Here is a 24,271-nt window from a genome sequence, read left to right as displayed (position 1 = left end):
TCAACAGTAGTCCTGCCTTTGCCCTTTCTTCCTAGATCTTCCTTAGTACTTGTTCCAGGTCTTTGAGCTTTTTTGCTAGCCTTATGGTGTTGTCTGCCTATCTTAGATTGTTGATATTTCTTCCTCCTATTTTCACTTCTCCTTCTTCTGTCACTGATATACGACTTATATAATCTGCAAAATGATACTATAATTCTTCCTTGCTGGTGTTTGCTTCTTGTAGATCAAATTCACTCTCAATAAAAGTAAGAAGACTGTTTAATAACACATTTTATAATGCAATAATCCAATCAGGTAACTCACTGCAGATTAAAGAGCAGCAAATCATTAAACAAATTTTCAGTTGTAAATTATTCAGCCATGAAAAACATTCTCCAAAATCTTTTCAGTGTCTCTTTAGAAATAGAACTGCCGTAAATATAGCAATACAGCTAAACCTTACTGCTTTACCAAACATGCAGTCATAAGCATTCTATTATCTTATTACTTTACTCCCAGGTAAGGTCCATAGTTATGCAACCTAATTTAGTGTCCCTTCCTGTATCAACCTAATTCAGTCATCTTATTTTAAGAATGTGTTGTTTGATCTTTTTACAAATTTATGTAGGCCTCCTAAAACATTTTTCATTGCTGCAGAAAAATGTCTGGAAAATAGCAGAAGAAAAGATTTCCAAACAGATAGGGGAAAAATATGACAGTGACTTATTATTATTTTATTATTATTGTTGTTGTTGTTATTGTTGTTGTTGTTGTTGTTGGCCTAAAATGCACAAAAAGCAATACCTTTGTGGATTTTGGATGTTATTGTACTTTGACGTTTAGCCAATGCAGCTAGCCCTGGATATGTTGATCTAAGTTAAATAGAGGTGTGCCATCAAACAAACAATATTTTGTTGAAGCATATCAGCCCAACATCCCCAAACTGGTACTTTCTTGGGTGTTGGGGACGATGGATTACAACTCCTATCATCTCAATTGTTGATGTGATGATGATGGGTACAGTAATTTGACACATCTAGACAGCACATGGTTGGGAAAAGATAGTATTAGCAGTTATGAGGCAGAGTGTATAAAGTTGTATTTCAGACTGTATAACATGCAAAACATGTTTTTAAAGACTGTAGATTCCTCAGTCAAAGTTTGGATGTTCTTGCCAGAGAAGGATGATAAATTAGACATTAACTGGGAATATTGAAAAAGCAGTTGCTAAAGTTTATCTTTCAAGGCTTCTGTTTTGCTCTTGGGAATCTGCCTCAACAATTTGTATCAAAGGCCAGGGCAAAAACTATATAGCTACAAGCCGAATATCAAGCTGTAGAAAATGAGATCTTTAATTAAGACCACAAGAAGGCTAATTAGTAGGTCAGCCTCTTTTTTTCTGTATTTACAAGGCATGATGATGTGAATAGTTTAACCTTGGCATCATGAGGACAACATCTGAGAAAGAATGGATTACTCATCCTCAATGCTTTAGATGGTTATTTGTTGACAGTAATGTATTCTTTCATTCATTCTCAGAATGATCTTGTGAGATGTCTCTGATATTCTCATTTATCAGATTGGTAATTTATCTTGAGAGAGATTTGCTAGAAGGGCAAGTTCATGGCTAAGAAAGGATTTGAACTTTGTTAGACTAATCTATTATATATATTGAGGCATACAAGGAATGTTGGGCATAATCAATTTTGACAAATGCTTACATTTGTAAGTGTCTTAAATTCAAAATCAGAAAACATCTGAATTATATGATCTGCATAAGCTACATCAAGGGAGGCAAATCACACTCTCTCAGCCGTAAGAGGAAGGCAAGAGCATACCCACTCTGAACAAGTTCACCTTAGGATCACCATAAGTCAGAAATGACATGAAGGCACATAACAACAACAACAGCATAAACTATACATATTGTACAGATTGGCATTATTTCTTATTCTTATTATTTGCATCTGTAAATCTGCATTCCAAATTATTTTGTGTCATTTATCCTTACATAGGGAGAGACAACAAAGATACCATAACCCTGGAAATGTAAACTTAATATTTATTTTCTAACATTTTAATTCTCCTTTAAAACACACGTACATATTTGCACATCCTACACACAATTTCTCAGTAACCTCATTTCTAAACTCAGTTGCATAGTCTGTGTATTTTCTGCATACCAAGAAAATGGTTCTATTAATATAATTCAAATCATTAGGGACCAATAATTCCATATTGTTGCCTGTAGATAGCAGAGGCCTTTTAAAAGTGGCAACTTGTGGTTGAGAGGTAAATAACTTTATGTTTATACATTTATTTTAAAAAATGTATAGTTTTTAATGGGTATTGTTTTAGATATGATGGTGTTAGCTGCCTTCAGTCTCATTGCTGGGAGGAAGGCTAACACCATCATATCTAATTGTTATTTAAAACAATTAAACAATTTATTAAGTTAAAACATTAACCATTCAGGACATTAAGAGTAATTAATATATTGAGCATTTATTAAAGACAATGAAAAAGTATGGTGAGGTGTCAGAATTTCAGATAAATAAAGAAAAGACAGAAATTCTGGGAATGAACCTTTAGATAAAAGAGAAATAAGAGCTGATTAATAAAGAGAACTCCAGCTCCATAAAAAAGTAAAATATCTAAGTATAAATGTCATAACAAAAATACAGTTATTAAAAAACAATTATGTTATCCAGTGAGACAAATTTAAAAAGATCTGGCAAGATGGAGAAAATTAGAGTTGTCTTATTTGGTGAAAATTTCAGCAATTAAGATGACTCTTTTAAGAATTGGCATACAGATATTTCAAATCTCATTTGGTCTGGTAAAAAGCCAAGGGCAAAATTAAAACTATTGCATGATGATCTAAGAAGAGGTGGTCTAGTTATACCCAATTTGAAACTGTATTATTGCACATGTTGTATGAATTGAATTTTAGATTGGATGAACCTAGAAAAGAACATTACAGTTAGAAGGCCCCAAGAACAGACCATGCCATGTTTTAATCATTATATTAGATGGTCCTTACTGAGAGTTTGGATTGAGTTTAAACCTAAATGGTGTAATTTAATTCCAAAATGGGCATCAATAAATGAAGCTTTTTTCAACAGAGAGGAGATTTGTATGGGTAGATGGGTGATATATGATGAACTAATTATGACTGATCAAAAGAGAATAAAAATCAAAATGCAAGAAAAATTGCTGTAAGAAGGGTAGAAATGTAATTGATTCATGTATAGACAACTGAAAGAAAGATTTATTTTGGATATGAAATTAAACACTATTGGGGATGCAGATCCAGATTTAGAAAAATAATAAAAATCAGACAGTAATCATTTGATTAGTAAATTTAACAAAATGTTTTTGAAGTTCTAATTGGAAGAAGAATGAATAAAACCATATATGATAAAATCTAAGTATGGTCACAAATGAGAAGTTGGAACACAAACACGGGAAATTAATATTTTATATGACAACAGCTGTCAGATTATTGTACACATCAAAATGAAAAGATAAAGAATCTCCAAATATAAACACATGGTTACTGAAATTATACGATCTTATGGAAACCGATACACTGACTCATCTACTTATGGAAAAAAACCAATAGAGAGATTTAGCCCTTGGGAGATAAATGGGGATCAAATTCTGTTACAGGTCTGGAGTAAAAAGCTTGAAAAATAATAAAGCTTTGGAAGTTTTGAGAAGGCTTGGAGATTTTTTTATAGTTTATAGTTTCTAATTATGTGGTCAGAATTTTTCTTTCATTAGGTTTCCAAAGTAATCTTAGGGCCTGAACAGACAGGCGAAAATAAAGCTGCTTGGGGATACTTTGGAGGTATGCTGTTTAAATGACACACACATCTTAATAGACCAGAAGTTGTGCCAAAGCTATGCCCCAGTCCTTAGGACTGGAGCATGGCTTTGGTGCAGCTTCCAGCCTCTTAGGATGCATGCAGCATTTAAACAGCATACCTCCAAAGTGACTCGAAGCAGGTTTATTTTAGCCTGTCTGTTTGGGCCCATAAATGTCATTCAAGGAACAGAAGAGGTGAAGAGAATAGGAAGGATTTTATCCTTTTTATTATATGTATTTTTAATGTTTGCGTGTGTGTGTTGGGTATTGTTGTGGTTAATGTTATGTTTTGTAATATCAATTTTTGTTTTATTGCTACTGTTGATATGTCTTTTTAGTAATGAAAAACGAATACAATTATTTTTAAAAAGTAGTTAAAAGATTATATGGGTCATAAAACATAAAAAAGCACAGCAAATTCTAAGAGCTGCAGCCTAAAAAGGCAACATTTCCAAACTCTGGAAGCTGGATAAAGTACTTTTTTGCTTGTGCAAGTCATCTCAGGAATCAAATTGATGTAAGGGATTCATTTGCAACTATTTGTCTAATATACTGCCTTTAATATAGACACACACAAGATGAAGGACTATTGAAATGGTGATATCTTTGGCAGCAGGAAGCTCAGGTTCCTGAATAAAAGGCTTCATTGTCACATTTGGAAACAAATGGACATTTTTGGCTTGCCAATTTGAGTACTGAAGTATTTATCTGTGAACCTCCCTGTTTAATGAATGTTTCAGAATTATGTGGAGAATTCTAAGTGATCTTTTCAAAGCTGCATCTTGTGTTAACAGCAACAAAAAAAGAACAAATTGCATGCTGCCTTAATTTATTCCTGTCCAATTCTCAAAATGGAGTTTTTCAGATGGGGGCAAAATTTTCAAAGCCTCTCGGATCAGTTGAGTAGTTTGCTTAATGCGGCCATCATGTGGCCTCCATCTTTCTTATTGAAAATTGAATGATATAATCAAAACCTACATGGTATGTTTATTTTTCTTTGATGTTTCATCACTCTCTGTGTTGTTCTTTCATCTAGAAATGAGCACTTGTCCTGCTTTGCAAATTTAGCTATCTACACATTAGTCTGTCAAAACGTCTATAAATATTAAATTGTTTTGAAGAAGGAAGGCTTAATTTGTGGAAGGGAGATAGGTTATTGCTACATTCTGCTGCATGAATTGTGATATCTGCAATTATGTTGGGTTTTCTTTAAAAGAAAAACCCCCAGCACTTGTTAACTTGTTGTTTTGGTGATACTAAAATGGAAACTTTACAGCTTCATTACATTTGCAGTACCTTGAGACTCACTCCAGGGCCTGCCTTTGACTGTCCATGTGCAGAGTCCACATTGCGTGGGTACATTGGCATTCCAGGAAGCATTGGCTGGCTGAAGGTCAGCTCCAAAAAAGCTGGAAATGCCCAAGGGATGTTGCTAAAGTAGAAAATAGATTAAAATAGCCCTTGCTACATCATACTGTGTGTTTAATAGAGCTGGAAAAAAGGTACTTTTGGGGACCACACCTCTCAAATTTAGAGAAAACAGGTGCATTAGATAACTCTTCTGTTTAGAAGATCTTGTCACCTCATATGTTTAGGGGAAAAAGATAGATGCAGCAGGTGAAAAAGGTCTTCCATTATTGTACACTTAGATGAGCTGTGAAGAGATAATTTGGGAACTAACGCTTCCAGAATCTCTAGCCAGCATGGCCAACCTGGATGGGGGATACTAGAAGTTCCAATCCCAAGAGTAATTTTTCAAAGAGTAAATAGAACGTTTGTCTCAACTCCCATGAGAAAGATATATGAAATTCTCCCCCTTCTCCTCCCACTTTCAGTCCTGCTCCATAGAAACTGGCAGATGAAAAGGAACAGTTCAACACAGCTTTGCTATCAAAGACATACCTCAGTGTGAAACAACTCAATCCCAAAACATTAAAAGGTTCAGCTCTATCTCCTGTGGCTTGAATAGGGACAAGGCTTTTATTCACACTACATCTTTTAATCCACTCATCATTTTAGGTATGTCAAAATACTGTTATATTTATAGTTACTATTACAGTCATTATTACAATCTGTAGTTTTTGCATTTCAGTTCCTTTTGATGCATTGTGTACAGTCCCGCACTTGCCAAGCATGAGTGTATGTGTAAAATCTGCCAACAGAGTTAAAACATGCAAGATTATGCCACAATCAAATGGATTAGTTGTTAAGATGCTACAAGTCTCTTTGGGAAACATCCAATGGTTATTCCCAACTAGAGGAGAAGCACTGAATCAATTGTTGAATGGCAAATCTACACTTGTGAAAGTCCCATTGATTCAGTGTGTCTGCTGCATATGAAGTAGCAATTGAATTTAGCCCTGAATTGTTTGTGAACCCACATATTTTAGTGCATAAGAGTACAAATCTTCTTTGGACACATATTCTTTTGTATTTATGAACAACTCGTGGCTAGAACCAGAGACCAGCCTTTATCAAAACCAATTTGGTTGATGAGAATGCTAAGAATAAAACACCTTAACAGCCTTCAGCTCATCCTTTAGGATTGGATCGGGGGATCATGAAGCCCTCCAGATGTTGCTGGACTACAAGTCCCAGTATTCCCCACAATTCGTGATTCCAGATAGAACTGCTGGAACTTGTATCTAGATTTAGCCATACTTAAAGTATCCCTATTGAAATCAATGAGAGAAGTGTGTCATGACTAATGTAACAGGATTGGTTGATTTTCATTTATTTTATATACCACCCTGGTTTCTATATGGATAATGCTTGTATGCATTATATATACATGTTATATGATAAACAAATACGTGTGTGTGTTGTGTGCCTTCATCCCATTTAATTCAGTGGGTTTACTCTAAGCATGGTTAAGCCTAAACCCAATCCATAATTTTGCTTTGTCCATCCACTCAAGTGGAAATAATACCCTCAGACAACAGTTTCTCCAAGTACTATTATAGTAGAAGTGATGCTACTTACCAGAAGTAATAGTTAATTGTTCTTTAAATTTAGTGGATTTATGCCAGTGTAAACATTGCGGATTCAGTTGATATGTGCCAAATAGAGGAACCAGTGTAAGGGTTACCATCTGTCATAGCTACAGACATATTATTGGTCTGGTGTGTGATAAATTGCTAAAGAGGAATTCAGTCTGCCAGCATGGTTTAGACAACTTGGTGTTATCCCCTAATGTAATCTGTGATGTGAGCCAAATTTAGGTTGTGCCTGTTGTTTTTCAGAACAAGCCAAACCAAGCTGTTTTGATCGTGTGCACAATGATATGGGAAAGGGAGGAGGGGTTAAGGCTTTTGGATTTTCATTTCAAAAATATCCTTTCATAACTTTTCAGTTTAGCGCTTCATACAGCAGAATCATAAGGAAGTTAGAGAAAACATGCATGTTTTATTTATTTTAAAACATCTAACCCACTTTTCTTTCTTAACAGTGCATACATTAGTTTGCCAAATAATAAAACCAAATAATAAAAATAAAATAGCAGGAGGAGAAACTTTATAAACAGAACCAATTATCAAAAATAAACTTTTAAGACAGCCTCCTAGCAATGTTTGTCTGTCTAATATTTTCAAAGTCTTCTTGCTGCTAGAAAAGAGGTGGAACTATATGAGCCCGAGAAAGAAAGCAGCACAGAAGGAATCTGGATCGGGGCTGGATTCAGATCCAGTTAGAGCTTGGAAAGATTACTTTTTTGGAACGTCATTATTCAGAATCCCCCTGGCTATGTTGATTGGGGGACTCTCAGAATTATATTCCAAATGAGTAACATTCCCAAACTCTAACTATGTGCAACTGGACTTGCAGAAAGAGACTTCCTCCTTTGCATAGCAGTGGAAGCTACTGACTGAGATAGGCTGTGGTATGTGGGGCTGTGCATGAAGGAGGATTTACCCCTCTCTAAATGGGGTGAAGACACTTTTGGTGAAGGGATTGTTATTCATGGAAGGTGATGATCCCTGATTTATGTGAAGTCCCATCCCCTCAACATGCCCCACCACCCCTTTGAGTAGGGTCCCTTGTCCCCACCTCCCCATGTAGCATGTATGTTTGAAGGGTTTCTGTGTGGTGTAGCAGGAAGGAAGAATTAATAGTGGGAGCCCCATTGCCTACATCTGGATTCAAACCACTGATTTGACTTCTGGGGGAAAAAATACTGGGCATTTTCAAAGAGTTAGACATGTCAGTCTGTTTCAACATAAAATATGGAAGGGGGGGGGGGAGAATGAAGAAATAAATTGGTACATTTGATCCTAACTAGCTTATTTAAGCATGAGCTTTTGTGGATATCACTTCTTCATATGCATTGGCACAATGGATCCATGATAGAGGCTGCTAAAACAAATCAGTTAAACTCAAATGTGCTGTTGGGTTCCATCATTCCCTCTCCCCACATGCAATTTTTGCACTGTATGTGGAACAGGATATTGGCAGCCAGTTTTAATCAAGATTATCAATATGGAAGGAGACATGGCCCAATATAATAATAAATAATAAATTGTTTATTTATTGACCGCTTTTCCCAAGATCAAAGCGGTGTACAACATGTAAGATAAATACATAACAAGCAATGATATATTTAAAAATTTGGGAAATATTAAAATAGCTTACAGTCTAAAATCAAATATTTACAACATACAATTCGGCAATTATTAAGATTCCAGTATATATACAACATAAACAATTGTGGGGGGAAAACTTATTACAAGGAGTTAGGAGGGTACTCTTGAAGGAAGAGGTAGGTTTTTAGTGCCTTTTTAAAGGCTTCCACCGTTCCACTAAGGCAGATCTCATCTGGTAAAGCATTCCAGAGAGAAGGCGCTACAGCTGTAAAAGCCCTTTGCTGGGTAGTCGCCAATCTCACCTTAGGATGATCAAGTAATAATTTACCTGTTGTCCTGAGTGTGCGGAGGATTATGCAGAGAGAGGCGTTCCCTCAGGTAAAATATATGTTCAAGGAAAGCTAGCATGCCATAATGGTTGTCTGTGCCCTTCTTGCACATTCCCATAACATCAGAACCAGCAGGCTGTGCAAAAGAGCCTGACCAGATGATTGTAGTGAACAGACATATGGAGGAGACAACATCCTTTAGAACCTGTTTCATGCTGGATTCATGTATAAGCTAAATAAAGCAGGAGAGCCATTTTGGTGTAGTCATACACATGTTGGACTATAAATCCGTTGGCCTAAATCTACTACATCCAGGATCAATTTCAGTACTGCAAATCAGCTCTGTTAGGGTGGATGTGATAACATCCAAACTCGTTCTTTTAAAATAGATGGACCTGGTCCCCAACTGTCAACCTGTCCATTTTACTTGGAACCAGATGCTCATTCTCATTTTCCAGTCTAATCTAGCTGGTCTGTAGGCACAGGTTCTAGGATACAGTTACAGAATAGAAATATACAGTATCCTGAAAAGATAACTAACACTACACCCTCTTAATGAATCATATGGCAAATAAGGAATCATTGAAAAAAAATTCTGGCCCAGGTAGATAGTTCAGAACGATCTAGAACAGTGGTTCTCAACCTTTAGTCCTCCTGCAGCTTTGGACTTCCTAGAAACACTAACCAGCATGTGCCACAATGGAGGATTCTAGGAGTCGACATCCAAAGCATCAGAATAATCAAGGCTCAGAAACCCTGAGTGAGAAGCGTTAATGTGGTAATATTCCTTCTGTCCATGTCCAGACAGGTAGTCAACAGAGCTAATAAAGCAATTTTGGATCGGGACTAAGATTTGTATTGAATGCTGACAAAGTAGTTTGATAGCATGTGATTAATTCAACTGAAAATGAGGATTCTGCTATCTTGCACAGGGGAAGGCAACTTTCTAGAAGCAAGTGGCTGCTAGGGACTCCCAGCCCATTGGGAATCCACAAGTTACCACCACTGTGCCATCAAATGTTGGCTCAACATTTGCAATCAAAACTGTAATGTCCTTTGAAAATTAGGCAAATGAAGATTGCATGCCTTCTTTTAAATTAGAAGCATACCTGTAGGAGGCTTCTGGGGGAAAGATTCTGCTTTAAAATAAGGTGCATGCATGCTTCTCACAAGCCTTGTTTGCCAAGAAAACGGTGCCTTTTTTTGCTGCCATTGCACTACCAACTTTTGTCAGCCTACAGGTGTTGCAAAAATGGGCAAGAGTTGTGCATACCCATCTCTGGCATAGTATAACCATGAAAACAATGGTAATGTTAACATGGAGGAAATAATGGGTTTTTTTCTCTCCATATTGCTGCAGCCCTCCAGCACAACCACCAACATTCCCCACTGATGTGTTATGGTGGTTACAGCTACTGGGACTTGCACTTCAGCAAGTGGGATGCTTCATTCCAATCCCTGTTTTAGTGTTTGTGTGTGTATTAGCCAGGCTGGAAGAAGAGGTGTTGTTTATTGCATGGAACAGTAAGAGTTATAGGAAGAACATGTGGCTTATACCTTAAAGTGGAACCGGCCCAAATAAACATCAGGATCTTGTAAGGGATAGAAGCGGAAAAGCTACCTGACCTCATTGTTGAGTAGAAGTCAGACTTGGCACTATAAATTTCTAGGAATATAAACGGACATCTGGCTGCTTGGCTCAGAATAAACAACATATAATTATGAGGTTTTACTTCAGCTTGTCATGGTGGGATGTTTTGAAAGGTTCTTGTGAAATTCTTGTGTCAAAAGGCAGAGATGTGCAAAATGAGAAAAGGAGCAGGAGGCTCATTGCCTGTCATTCTTAGATTCCTAGTGAAAGAAAATTAATAGAAGTTTGTTTTTTATAAAGTCATCAAAGGCTTTATTATTATATAAAAATGAAGAGATTTATTATGTCATCAACTTTAGATATTATTTTTCAATCACAGGGAACCTATGGCCCTACAAATGTTGATGAAGAATAACTCCCATAATCACATAATGGTACGAAAAGACAATGGGATGTAAATTGTGGCATTTTATGCAAAACCCAAGCTTATACATGAGGCTAAGAACCAAACAGAAATACAGTATCTTGTACTTTCTAAAAAATATACGGTATAGCTTGGATATACAAATGGGACCCATACGCCAACAATGACTAGTAGTTGCCATGTCATGACATGGTGAATCCCCTCTGGGTTTTAGTCTGAACTTTAAAGCTGTTGAATGTGATAATTTTAGGGATAGAGTTTAGCCCCTTGGCTTCAGCACCTTTAAAATTTAGACTAAAACCCAGAGCAGATTCACTACTCCACTGATGAGGAAGCCATCAACAGTGACTTCTACCTGCAGGAACAGTCTTTGAAAATTCAAGGCAGTGAAAAGCACATCTTGTCATCCTTCCAGAGATTTTCCCAACCTTTTAAAGCTGTTTTATGGTGCCCAGGAGAAGTAATGTGAAGCTGCAGTTCAAACAGCAAGTGAAATAACAGCCATTCTTAAAGTTAGCCAGAGATTAGGAATGGTACAATTTATAGATTACAGCTCTTAGAATCCCAAGCCTCTGGGGCCAGTGGACTCTTGAACTTGTATTCCAAAGAAATACAGTTGGCCCTCCATATTGGCAGGGATTCAGTTCTGGACACACACACACACCACCACCACCACAGATACTAAAAAAGCAGGACCACAAGTCCCATTACTGTCAATGGACACGGATGTGCACATGACCATGTTGGCCCAGCTGCATTGATGATAATGGTGTGGGGCCCTCTGCGGATGCTCCAGTCCACAGATGGCTAGGCCACTGATGAGGAGGGCCAGCTGTACCCTTCCCAAACTCTGAAGCAGTAGGTAGATTGTATGCATTTTTCTGTGTTGCTTGTTAAGTGTGCATAACAAAGTTCAACAGAAAATGGTGATCAACATTTATGTAATATCACATCTAGTGGTTCTGAAGCTCTCTTTTCTCCTCCCACTCCAATTTTGGGGGATTTTTCACTTGAAAACATAACAAAATGCAAAAAAACTCTTTGAAAATGTAATGGTTTTGCTTTCCCTCTGAATCACTCAATCTCCCTGAGGTATTTTTTAGCTGAAAACTGGCAAAACATCCCAGTGCAATCCCCTGTGCAACTGTCCACCTCTGTTTTAACAATTTGCAAAAACAGGTTGGACTGGCAGCAAACACTGCAGAATGATGGAATGGTTTGGTGTTGCAGACAATCCTCCTTTACTTCTTGCAGGGTATTCCACTCTATGCATCCTTCCTACTCCAAGTTTTTCTCTCTTTCTAGCTTGCATTTAGCATTATCTTGCCACTGACCGTGCTCGTCTTCATTGGACTCATTGGGTTGGGTTTCCCCTCCCAATAACATTTATATGCATGTTAGAAAAACACAGGTATGCGATTCTTGATTCTCTTCATGCCTTCTCCAGACTGCCCCCCCAAAAAACTGGCACCATTCAGTTAAGTTGTACCAGTGCCATCCCTGTGTGATGGAAATTGCAGTCTATGCATCAAAGGACACCAGTTTAACTATGACAGGAGGTCAATGAGAGATTTCTCACTCAGAGTTTTTCAGGGATGCAGCAGCCTTCCTGCTTGTCTCATCAAAGTATAACCTGAGACCTCACTAAAAATGAAAGTCTTACTCAAAGTTTCATCTCCAGCTTCGGAGTATCCCTTACAAACTACGGAGATTATCGCACTGCTTCTGGTGCCCAACTTACCTCTTCCAAATTTGGCTCAAATTCAGAAGTTAAGCTGATTTTATTTCATGGCCTTTTCTGTCGAAATGGCTTCTCATTACCTCCAGGGCTGAACTTGGGCGCCGTAAGCCACTTTGGTGGCCATTTTTTCCAAATCAGAAGCTTCCAAATTGGAAAAGATGGCTACAGAAGCAATTTATGGGCCTCAAATTCAATAGCAACGGGAAGCCATTTTGACAGAAAAGGCCATGTGATAAAATCAGCCTAACTTCCAAATTTGAGCCAAATTCGGAAGAGGTAAGTCGGGCACCGGAGGCAGTGGGATAATATACAGAGGTTCTCCCATAACAATGATGCCATGGAAGGATTCCCACCAGCACACAGACAGTCAGCATAGTGCATCTCCATTTCATTCAGATTCATTTGTTGTATAGTAAGATTTGACTTCTTAATGAATCTATTTTCAGCTCTGTACTGTATTAGATTTTCCGACACTTTTAGTGTAAGGTAGCCTAGGTCAGATATGTCACTCAGATTTGGCACTGATGAGTAATGCAGCCACTGATGAACCTGAACGTGGGTAGAAAAAACACAGCAGAGTTGCTTCCTTCAATTACCTCAAGCCCATTTATTCAAAGGCTTCTAGAATCCCTCAAGACACTCAGATAATTGGGCATTTTTATGGACAGGAAAGAAAGGTATCTTCTCTTCTCCGATTATATTTCATCACTATTTCTTCTTATTTTTCCTCTGTTAGCTCTTTCATGGGAAGTATATGACGTAAGGAACAACTCAAATATCTCTTGTGGGTGAAAGATGTGCTCTGAATATTATAGGCTGTGATGAACTGTTCATGTTGTCAGAGCTTCCAGACATACGCAAGATATTTATGAATCTTTCTTGTTTAGAGCTGTCTGATTTGTGCTACTCTCTCATTACAGTCTGCAGAGACAGACAATGGATTTTTCACCAATGGAATATTAATACAGTAGGTTTATTTCACTAAACTAGCAACATTTACTCAGTAGACCACTGGCTATTCTACAAAACTTGCTGTAACAGAAAGATATTACCAAGAAAGGGAATTTAAAGGCAATTTGATTAGGTTCCCTCCTACCAAGATGGCACAAATGTAAGTGGAGTGAATCTCCCAAGAAACAGGCCGAGGTCACAGGTTTCAATCCTGTTGCTTTCAGAGTGAACAAAATGTGTCAGTGTGTATCCCCAGTCCCTAATAAGTGTGCATTTGTTCAAACCAGCTGGTAATGTGGCATGTGGGTCACAGAAAACATCTTTTCTTTTCTTTTCTTTTCTTTTTTTTTTTTTGTATTTTCCACCCTCCTAAAATCCACCCCCCTCCATGACATATCTTGCTAGAGGAGTGTTCATGAAACTAGCAGTTCAAGGACTTTATTGCTTTATTGCTATGAAGTATACTATGAAATGTGAGGATGAAAATCCCCATCCCAAACTTAGGCACATTCATTCTGAGTTTTTATACTCTTTTATATATTGCGAGATTGCCTAACAAATTGTTAATTAGAGAGTTTCCTGTCTAATTAACTTGCAATCTAAAAAACACATGGCACAAAAGGAGAAGGGAAGGGCAACAAGGGAAGGGATCAAGTCCAGTGGTTCTTCCTTCCCTCTGAGGTCAGAGCCATGGCAGATGGACTAGATGGAGGGCCCTTCTGTTTTCTCTCGCTAGGCCTGGTGAAGCTGGGCTTCTCTCTCCCTCTGAGACCAGGATGATGGCAGATGGACTGGAGGGAGGGGCCAAACTGTGTCAACTATGGTTGCCAGATCAGTGGCATCTCAAGCCCCAAAATTTCAAAGTCAAAAGATGAGATTTAGGGATAGCTCCTGAAGATGTCATGGGGGCAGAGAGCACTACAGAATGTGAGACATATGAAAATCATTAGCCATGTTTGCATTCCCTTTGCAAGTTTCCTTGCCCCCCCCCCTTTTTTTAAAATTTCTAAATCACAGAATCATAGAATCAAAGAGTTGGAAGGGGTCTTATGGGCCATTGAGTCCAACCCCCTGCTCAATGCAGGGTCTCCAGCTAAAGCATCCCCAGACGCTAGCTGTCCAGAGAAGGAGACCCTGCCATGTCTCTAGGCAATTGGTTCCATTGCTGAATCACTCATACCTTCTAATGTTCAATTGAAATCTACTGTCCTGAAACTTCAAGCCATTAGACCTAGTCCTCTCCTCTGGAGCAGCACTCAATGAGCTCCTGGGCAGGAGCAGAGGGCAAGTGTGAGTAGTACTGTGACTTATGATGCAGCTGGACTCAAACAGAAAGGACTTCAGCTGTTGATGTGCTCAGAGGTGAAAGGAAAGTGAACCTCCACAACACATATTGTAGGAACATGGACTGTGAGAAGACAGGTAATAAAGAACAGTTAGTTTTGCACAGGATAGGGACATATGGACATTATTTCCTGCCTTTTATTGCCCCTTCACCCTAACCTCCATATGAATAGCTGGCTTTGCCTACACTGAGATCCCTTCAGACCATCTTAACTGACAACAAAGTAACATCTGACACAGAATGTAGACCTGTGACTCTAACACTATCACCTCCCCACCCCTCAATCCCCATATAATTTTTAAAATCTTTGTCCGATGAAGAAGCCAGTGAAGCTTTGAAGACTTACATAATGTATTTTATGCTTTGGAGTTGGCCAAATAAATGTATTGCTGCTTTGTGGATTTTGGATTTTGCTTTTTAGAATTAAAAGCAGTTAAAAGCAAGACTGTTCAAAAGAAAACAACACATATACTCTACAGTACATTCTAAAAGACCCCTTTCCCTCTAAGCAGTCAGCTATCAAAAGTTTGCTGAATCAAAAAGGTCCTCACCTTCCTATAAAAGATGGCATGTGCCAGTCCAATGTCCCAAGGAAGGAAGTTCCATAGCCAGGGGCAGCCACCAAGAAGGCCCTCTCCCATGTTCACATCACATGTACCTGTCAGTATGGTGGGACAAAGGGAAGGAATGTTTTTGCATAAAGCGCCTTCTAGTTCTCTGTATGCCATGAACTTATTGCATGATAGTCTTCTAATTGCCTACATGTCACCAGCTTGTTAATTTAGTAATGTCCATGTTTGTTGCTGTTGTAGGCACTGCTGCTGCTCCTGTATCCATTAATAGCCTATCTTTCCTCCAGTGAGCTTAAACCGGCATACCTGTCCCTCTCAGTCTGGGACACTGTGATTGGCTGAAGGCCAGTCACCAAATTTTGTGGCCAAACCAGTAATTAAGACCTAGATCTGTCAAGTTTTTCTCTGCAACCTGGTTTTGTGTGTGTGTGTGTGTGTGTGTGTGTGTGCCTTACTTTTTCATATATAGGATGTTCTGGTGCTGAACGATACCTGTGTGTATGCTAAATTGCTAAAAAGGCAGATTGAATAATAAATGTCAGTAGAGGTGCTAAGTGCTCTGTGTATCTCTGCACAAACCTAGGGAATATCACTCATCTTAGTAGCTCTGTGCAATTCTTTACAAGATTAACAGCATAGCCACACAGCAAGCTTCTCATTAGTCTATTTCTGTGCTTTCTTTTCCTGGGAAAACTATGTCCACAGCAGGGTCTCAGCACACAAGCCATATGCTGTGCACTAGGATGATTTCAGACACACTGGGGGAAACTTACATCCCAGCTCACCATCAAGGCGGAATCAGGGTTTATAATACAGACAAAAACTGACAGCAGCTTTGGGCTCTGTGGGGATCACTCTCATTTTTGTACCTGCTCTGCAGTGTGAATTTTCTCTCATTCTCGAAAGCAAGTAAAATATCATCTAGTGGTTAACATTTCTATTCCCCCCCCCCCACCTTTTTTGTGAGAAATATTCCTTAAAAGACCAGGTTCTTCATCTGTTCTTTGAGCTTCTTTCAATCACTAGGATTCCTTTGTTTATATAAACCCTGCTCTCTTATGTACCATCTCTGCATTGTCACCATCAAGGCCATTGCCATGCCATCATCAGCATCATCAGCATCACCACCACTGCTGCCGCTGCCGTCACTACCACCAGTTTTACAGTCTACCGGGTGTTATTAACTGGAGTTGGGATCATCAATGGCTCAAATTCTGTCCAACAATATAATAAACAGTATGGTCTTGTTGGATAATGTGACACTTTTGTAACTGTTCCATTGCAATCCTATCCATGGCATTTTATTCAGATGTTTTTTCACTCTCCTTCCCCTCCTGCTCCTCCTCCTCAGCAAGTCTGGAAGATTGGATGTATTGTTCTTGCAACAGGATGAGGTAGTTCTGGTTCCAGACCCTTCTACGTACAAGTTGAACAAGTACGGTGATAGGATGCAGCTTTGCCTGACCTCTTTGCCAATTAGGAACCATTCTGATTCTCCTTATTCTGTCCTAACAGTAGCCTCTTATCTTAGGCACAGATTTTTCATTTGGACTATCAGATGTAGCGACACTCCCATGTCAACCCTATGATCCAGTTATTTGTATACACCAAGTGTCTTTTGTTCAGGTAATCTTAAAGGTTCAGGAGTGGGGGAAATACTACCGGTTGCCAGGCTCTGATAATGCATGTGTGTCAGTGTGGATTTTCAACAGCATTTAAAGACCCGTTCTTTGATATTATTAAAGCAAAGTATTATAAGGGAAGTTATAACTTTTTCTAAAAAAGAAGCATTTCTTAAGAACTACAGTCATGTTACAGTAGATCCAGTGGTCACTCTAAGCAGCATGATTTGTATGCATGACTATTAGCTGAGTTTATTCATTTGTTCATCACCATAAGTGAACTCAACTGAAATGGCCAGAAATATGAGCCTTTCAGTAACCCTGAAAAACTGTGTGAGCTGTAGATGGAATTAGGCAGAACTCGGAAGAAGTGCATCACTAATACTAAATTTACTTCTATCACATTATGTTTTGGAGGTTAACATAAAGATGTTACTATTGTGAAGCAACATAATAGCAGCTTTTACTTAATGTTTTTAAAGCATTATTTGGGATGGGGTTATTTTTGGGAGAGTGGCCATTTCAGGGGTTTTTTTAAAGCATATTTTTATTCAGAAGAGAGAAATAACAAAAAGCACCAGGTTACTCTTTAAAGACTATCAATTAATCAAAGGTGCTGAAAGATCCTTTTGCAAAGAAATTAATGTGTTATTTTGAAAAGTTACAACAAACACCAAAGTTACAACAAATGCAACATTACATGCTCTGGATTTAGCAGTGCAGTAATGGCTGCTGATCTCACAAAGGTTCAAGGAAAAGACTACTATTTCCATACACATTTTTTGGAGGAAGAAGCAGTTATGGGCTTCTCTCTCTGATGAAAAGTTACAGGTCCTTGCCAGTGGCAACACTGGGTGGTGGTGGAGTGCACCAGGTGACACCCCAGAGACACCCTGGTGGATCGGTACACCCAGAGGGATTGGCATGGCTACTTGGCAAATGAGAAAGGGCACTTTCCCACTCAGCAGCTTCTGCACTGCCCCTCTCAGTGGTAGCTGCTGGGGATCCTGAAGGCTTTTTTGTGTGGGTGGGGAGAATGCCTTCCTTCTTGGTCCATAATGGCTGTTCATAAAGCTGCCATGTGGGATCATGAATGGGTGCTCCAGAGGCTGTATCATTGCCAACTTCAGCAGCAGTCTGAGTGGCCAGCTGGCTGGAAGGGAGGGCAAGGCAGTTCACACACACACACCGCACTGGGTGACAGTAGCTGTACCTCACGCCAGTTGGCAGAAACAGTTGCTCCAAATATGAACTTTTCCCATTTTCTCTCCGCTCCCACCAAGTTTCTCATACCAGTGCCTGGTAATGCTTCCCCAGAGTGTGGTGGAGTCTCCTCCTTTGAGGGTTTTTAAACAGAGGCTGGATGACCATTTGCCGGGGGTGCTTTGAATGTGTATTCCTGCGTGGCAGGGTGTTGGACTGGATGGCCCTTGTGGTGACTTCTGTGAATCAAAGGCATTTCAGGATAGAAAGGCTAGAATTCTGTTAATGACATAGGCTGGCATAACTGTTGGCTATGCTGACATATGTACACTAATGGACATTATGAAACGAAATAACTACTGCTTCCCTCCACAACCCTTCCTCCTACTGAAACTGCAGCTTTACAACATCAGGTCAGCCTTCCCTCTTCCAATGAATAGCTGACAGGATGGGTAGGCACTTGGACAGCTGTAGTTGGAAAAGGGAAGCACCATTATCCTCCTGGAACTCTAGCATGAATGTATCCTACACGCAATCTGGGAGGCTGGCAGCTGCCCCTTTTTCCATGTGTTGACTTACTGGTGGAGAGTCCTTAGGCATGCCCCTGACCCCTCAGTTACTAACTAGGTAGGGGAGTGCACCCTTGCATTCTAAAGCTGTGTTGCACAGCCACAGAATATGAAAGCCCTATGTAGTAATGGTGACAGAACTTTATGCTCCACAGTGTTAGAGTTGAATCTTGGCCAAGGAAATCAGAGACTTAGAAAAACACCATTGTGTTGGAATTAGATACACTTTCTATTATATTTGATATGAATTATATGGATTATGTATCATAAATGCTATTTATTTATTTATTTATTTATTTATTTATTTATTTATTTATCCTCTCTATTTTCTTCTTTAGATCTCCTCTTTAAAAAAAAGATATCTGGCCAAGCAACTCCATTTTTCTGTGTTTTGACTGGTGGTTTTTGTTTAAAAGCACAAATGCTCACAGTTTGTCAGAGGCACTGGAAATTCTTAATCAGTGAAGTAGTGATTTGGAGGAGAACAATCTGTATCATTAAGGCTGCAACCTTTCCCTTCAGACATTGCACACAGCATGAAAAATCTGCTTTTTGGTATGCACTTTTCTATCTGGTCTTGATGATTGCTTTGTTTGCTTCTTGTGGTTTGAATTAATTAATATGGTGTTCTTGGGTTCTTTCTGATTTCCCCCACCTCTTCTGAATTCCTTTTACATATAAGGATATAATATAGAGGCTGGATTCTATGCTCACACCAAATGCAAATATAGTAAAGTATGATATTTCTAAAGTATTGATGAAGACTTCTCTGTATCTTTACAAATGCCGTGTTCATGTTCCACGTTACTGACAGAGTTATTTGACATCCAACAGCTGCTCCAACAGTCTGCACTTGTCTAGCCCTTTCTTCCTGGCCTATTTTCTTACAGCTCAGCTGGATGCCTTCCCATTGGAACACAGTACAACAGGAAATAAATAATATGATTCTTGAGGAAATTTTTACAGATACAGAAATACAAGGAAAATAATGAAGATTTTTCACCCTCCTAATATCAGTATACTAGGTTAAGCTGATTGCTGACTCAAATCCAATTTAGCCAAGGGCTATGTAAGTGAGATTGTAAATCCACTTTCGGGTTTAATTTTAGTCCAAATATTCATGGGATTGCTTTCAGCACCCTGGATAGCTCATTTGAAATCCAAACACTCAATCCAGGATGAATTTAATATCCCACTGATACTGGAGCCACTTTCCTTGACCAGATGGTAGAGATCTGGGGAGGAGAGAAATTTGCCCTCCTATCCCAAAATGGTTCCCTGACCTTTGGTTAAAATAATTGTTTGGGCCATACAGTGATTGAATATCGCTACCTTAGAGAGTTGGTATGAATGGTAGTATTCCAATACAATTAAATCAGTTGCTGAATACACTGGTTCAAAAAGTATACTCTAGTTGGGACTAGCAATTGAATTTATGCCAAACTCTGTAACATAGGTAGATATAGTATTTTAATCATTAGTGCCCTGGTGGCGCAGTGGTTAAATGCCTGTACTGCAGCCATTCACTCAAAACCACAAGGTTGCGAGTTAAAGACCAGCAAAAGGGCCCAAGCTTGACTCAGGCTTGCATCCTTCCGAGGTCGCTAAAATGAGTACCCAGACTGTTGGGGGCAAATTAGTTTACTTGCTATTTAGCTTACTTGCTGTTCACCGCTATGATCTTTGGAATAGTGGTATATAAATAAAACAAATTATTATTATTATTATTATTATTATTATTATTATTATTATTAGTGTGTGACCCAAACTATTCCTTTAGGGATGGGTCAAGGAACTTTTCCATCTACTGGTTTGGCTAGGAATTGGGCATCACTTCTGGTGGGGCAACATTATCAAGAAAGCCATGCCCCTAATTTCTACTTACTTTCCCTATCTGAGAGGAGAGCCTCTGAAATTGAACTGTTGATTAGAAAATACAGATGGTGTTTAACTTTCCTGAGTTGTCCTAAAATTCTCCCCCAAACAAATCAATGACTCCATTAAAAAAAAAGGAGAGAGAATCTGACAACCTAGTTCTTGTGCCAGGAGAATTTCCAGACCCCAATAACACACAGCCTCAGTTTAGTTGAACCCATCCAGTCTTATAGTTCTCAGAATTGTTCTTGTTCAAACACTGTTTCCAGCCCTCCTTGTAATGGATAATTTCACTAGATACTAAAAATGAAAGAAAATTTGCTGAAAAGGTGAAGATATCAAAAGCAACCAGCAATAAAAAAAAAAAGGGAGCTCTCAAAGCACAGGTCATGCTGTGGGAAGAAATCATTGACAAAGTGGAGATTCCCAAAGCAATTGATTTTCTTTGCAAGATTCTTCACTTAGAATCTCACCAAAGAGGGACACATTAATTGTTTTTGCAAAGCAGCATGAAGAAAGATGGGATGGAATCCAGGAACTGAACCTGACTGTAATAACAACCCATTATTGACTCACACTGTCAACAATAGCTAGATATAAAAAGTATAGCACTGACGCTGGGTTGAAGTAGTTTAATAACAGCTTGATATTTCGCCTTTCCTTCTTTAAGTAATGGCAACTGAAAGGCAGAGCAACTGGAAAGCATCCTCCCTGTTTCCGAGTGAAATTCTTTTTTTTAAAAAGGAAAAATATCAATGCTGTAGAGGATTTCCATCTAATGGGTGATCTAACAGCTACTTTAAAATGTCAAAGTCCGCCAAAATGGAACATCTCTCTGTGGGTGAGGAAAAAAGGTGAATCAATTGAGGTTTTAATCACAGGGGGTCTAGCTGAAAGTGGCAACCCTTCTCACTTGGAAAAGAGAAAATACAAGTGTTAAGCAAAAGGTCATAAAGTATCCTATATAATAATGGCAAACTATAGCTCCAAGTGCCACTTTTTCTATAACAGAAATGATACAACCCAGCATGCTAATGTCTACAGATGTAGTATTATTAAAGGAATGGGAGAAACACTGAGAGTGGGGGATCCACAAAATAGAATAATGAGGACTGTACATTTTGGCTGGAATCTTGTTAGTGACATGTGCATGTGTAAGTGCAGTTTACATGCATCCATGTACCTTTTTGGACAAAGAGCCAGGGAGCATCCTCTTGCCCTTTTAGTCCATCCTGAAACCTATACCAAGGCATCTGTCAGGCCTTGGAAGGGGCTTCTTCTTCTTCTACTACTTCTTCTTCTTACCAGTAGGGAGGGGAGAGATGGGGAGGCAATTCAGATCACGAAGATCTGGCTGCTCTAGGCCTCTGGGGGTAGGAAAAGAAAATGCATCCTCCTTTTCTCCCTCCTCAGCTCAGTCCAGCTGCTACTTCATGTTCTGAATCACTTCCCTTTCCATGCTTTTTCACTGTAAGCAGCAGCAACAGCCTCCCCCAAATCGTGACACCTGATGGTGAAGATGTGGAGCTATGCTCTGATGCAGTTTCTTGGGCATATGGTGTCCCTAGAACATTAAACTCTTAACAGTAACAATGGCTTTTTGAAAACTACAATGATAAAACAACAAAATATTGCCGCTAAAAACAACAGCAATAACACAAGTATAGGAATATTTATAATCACCTTTAATTTAACAAGTAATGGGTAGAATCCTGTTGGGATACTGCACTAACGTAAAAGCCATGGCACAATAAGTTGCATTTGTTCAGAGGCAGGGTACATGCAGTCATTACAACAGTTAGGGAATGCACACATAGTCTTTCTCACTTTTGGCTTAGTGGGTGGGGAGCTATTTGGTAGCTGCACAAGTGGTAAGCTCAGGGTTGTGGTATGTGTGCCCGGATGGTAACCCAACAGTGGGATCTGTGCTGGTACAGAATTCTGGCATTTCCTCCACTCTTTCAGCTGATGGTCTTGAATGTGGATTGGACTCTTGGATACTGATAAATCAGTGGTTCTAGAGTTGAGAACAGAACATGAAGATGAAACCTAATAGTTTTTCAGTCACACATCCAATGACTGCTGACCTGGGCACAGGGGAAGAATAAACAATATACAAATTATACCAAACACAGTGTTCAAACATGAGAGACACTCAGACTGGGTCAGCCAGAAAAATCAACAATAGCAGAACACATTATAAACCATCCTGTGCATAATATGCTATTTGATGCCAACAACTATCAGGTCAGAATGCATAGGGAAGCTATTGAAATCACAAGCTCCTGGACAACTTCAACAGGAAAGAAGAAACCCTTAAAGTTAGCAAAGTTTGGCTACCAGTCCTGAAAAACACTAAAATCAAGACCTAACAAATGCAAATGAAAACCACCCAGGGTCAGGGGTTTCCCAGCAAATAATGGCTCTCTAATTAATCAGACACAAATTCTCTGTGCATATCCTCCTACCGTGAGGCCTTGCCATTCAACAACAGAACAATACACAGCTTAAAATGGAAACCACTCCTCCCAACCCAGGGTCACACAGTATATATATACCCCACTCACTTCCATGCCAGCATTCTCTGAAGATGCCAGCCACAGATGCTGGTGAAACATCAGAAACAAACTCTTCTAGAACATGTCCACATAGCCCGAAATACCCACAAAAAACTATGAACAAATTATTATCTGCTTATTATCTGAAAAGCAGATGTAGTCTGTCTGGAGCTCACAAAAATTACTTTTGGGGGACTATCACTTCCAGAATCCCCAGCCACTATGGCTGGTAACTATGCTATCTGAGGGCTTCTATGACTTGTAGTGTAAGAAAGTCACTTTCCCAAGGTCTGATACATTGTAACAGTGCTTAGCCAAGTTAATGAGCTGTTGAGGAAACTGTAAGAAAACTTTCCCTGGAGGCTTTGAACAGGACATAGGAAGAAAGTGCCTCAGGGATTATATTGTCTGGGGAATCCTATGCCTTGGAGTTCTGTATCATGGTTGACCTCTCTGATCAGGATCGCCTTTGAAGACCTGTAAGCATATTGCTCTGCTCTTAAGACTTAGACCATGCCATCAGCCCGAGGCATGGAGAAGAGATGTAGGGTATCTGTGAACACAGTTAATTAGACTAACATTTTCTGCAAGTGTTCTATTTTCTGTAAAGCTATCTAAAGGTTATGTTGTGCTCACAGATAAGCTGGCCACTGAGGAATTGTTCAAACTCTTCAAGAGGGAGCTGGCTATTTATAGGAAGAATAACAAGATGTGGAACAGTTGTAACCTCTTATATGAAATCCATTCAGGATAAAAAATCAAGCACAGCATTTGACTTATTTTGTGTCCACCTTTGTTTTGGTGAAATAGCATCTTTCTTTAAAAACAACAACAACAACCACACAGTACAGAGGTAATCCTTCACCTTGACCAGCTGGAGCAACCTTGTTAGGTTATCAAATTGCTTCTGATTTGATCTTATTGCCATATATTTTGTCAGAAGCATTTTTGTTTGCTCTCTGTTGATGCTTTACCTGCTCCATGCTGATGTTTACTGAGGTTCAACTGCATTGTGAAATATGGTGCAAAATGAAATAATGTTTTTTAAAGTAATAAATGAAACA

Source organism: Sceloporus occidentalis, unplaced genomic scaffold, assembly GCF_023333645.1.
Source record: "Sceloporus occidentalis isolate IW3139 unplaced genomic scaffold, rSceOcc1.0.p SCAF_7, whole genome shotgun sequence".
NCBI lineage: Eukaryota > Metazoa > Chordata > Lepidosauria > Squamata > Phrynosomatidae > Sceloporus > Sceloporus occidentalis.
Note: the sequence above shows the minus strand (reverse complement) of the source record.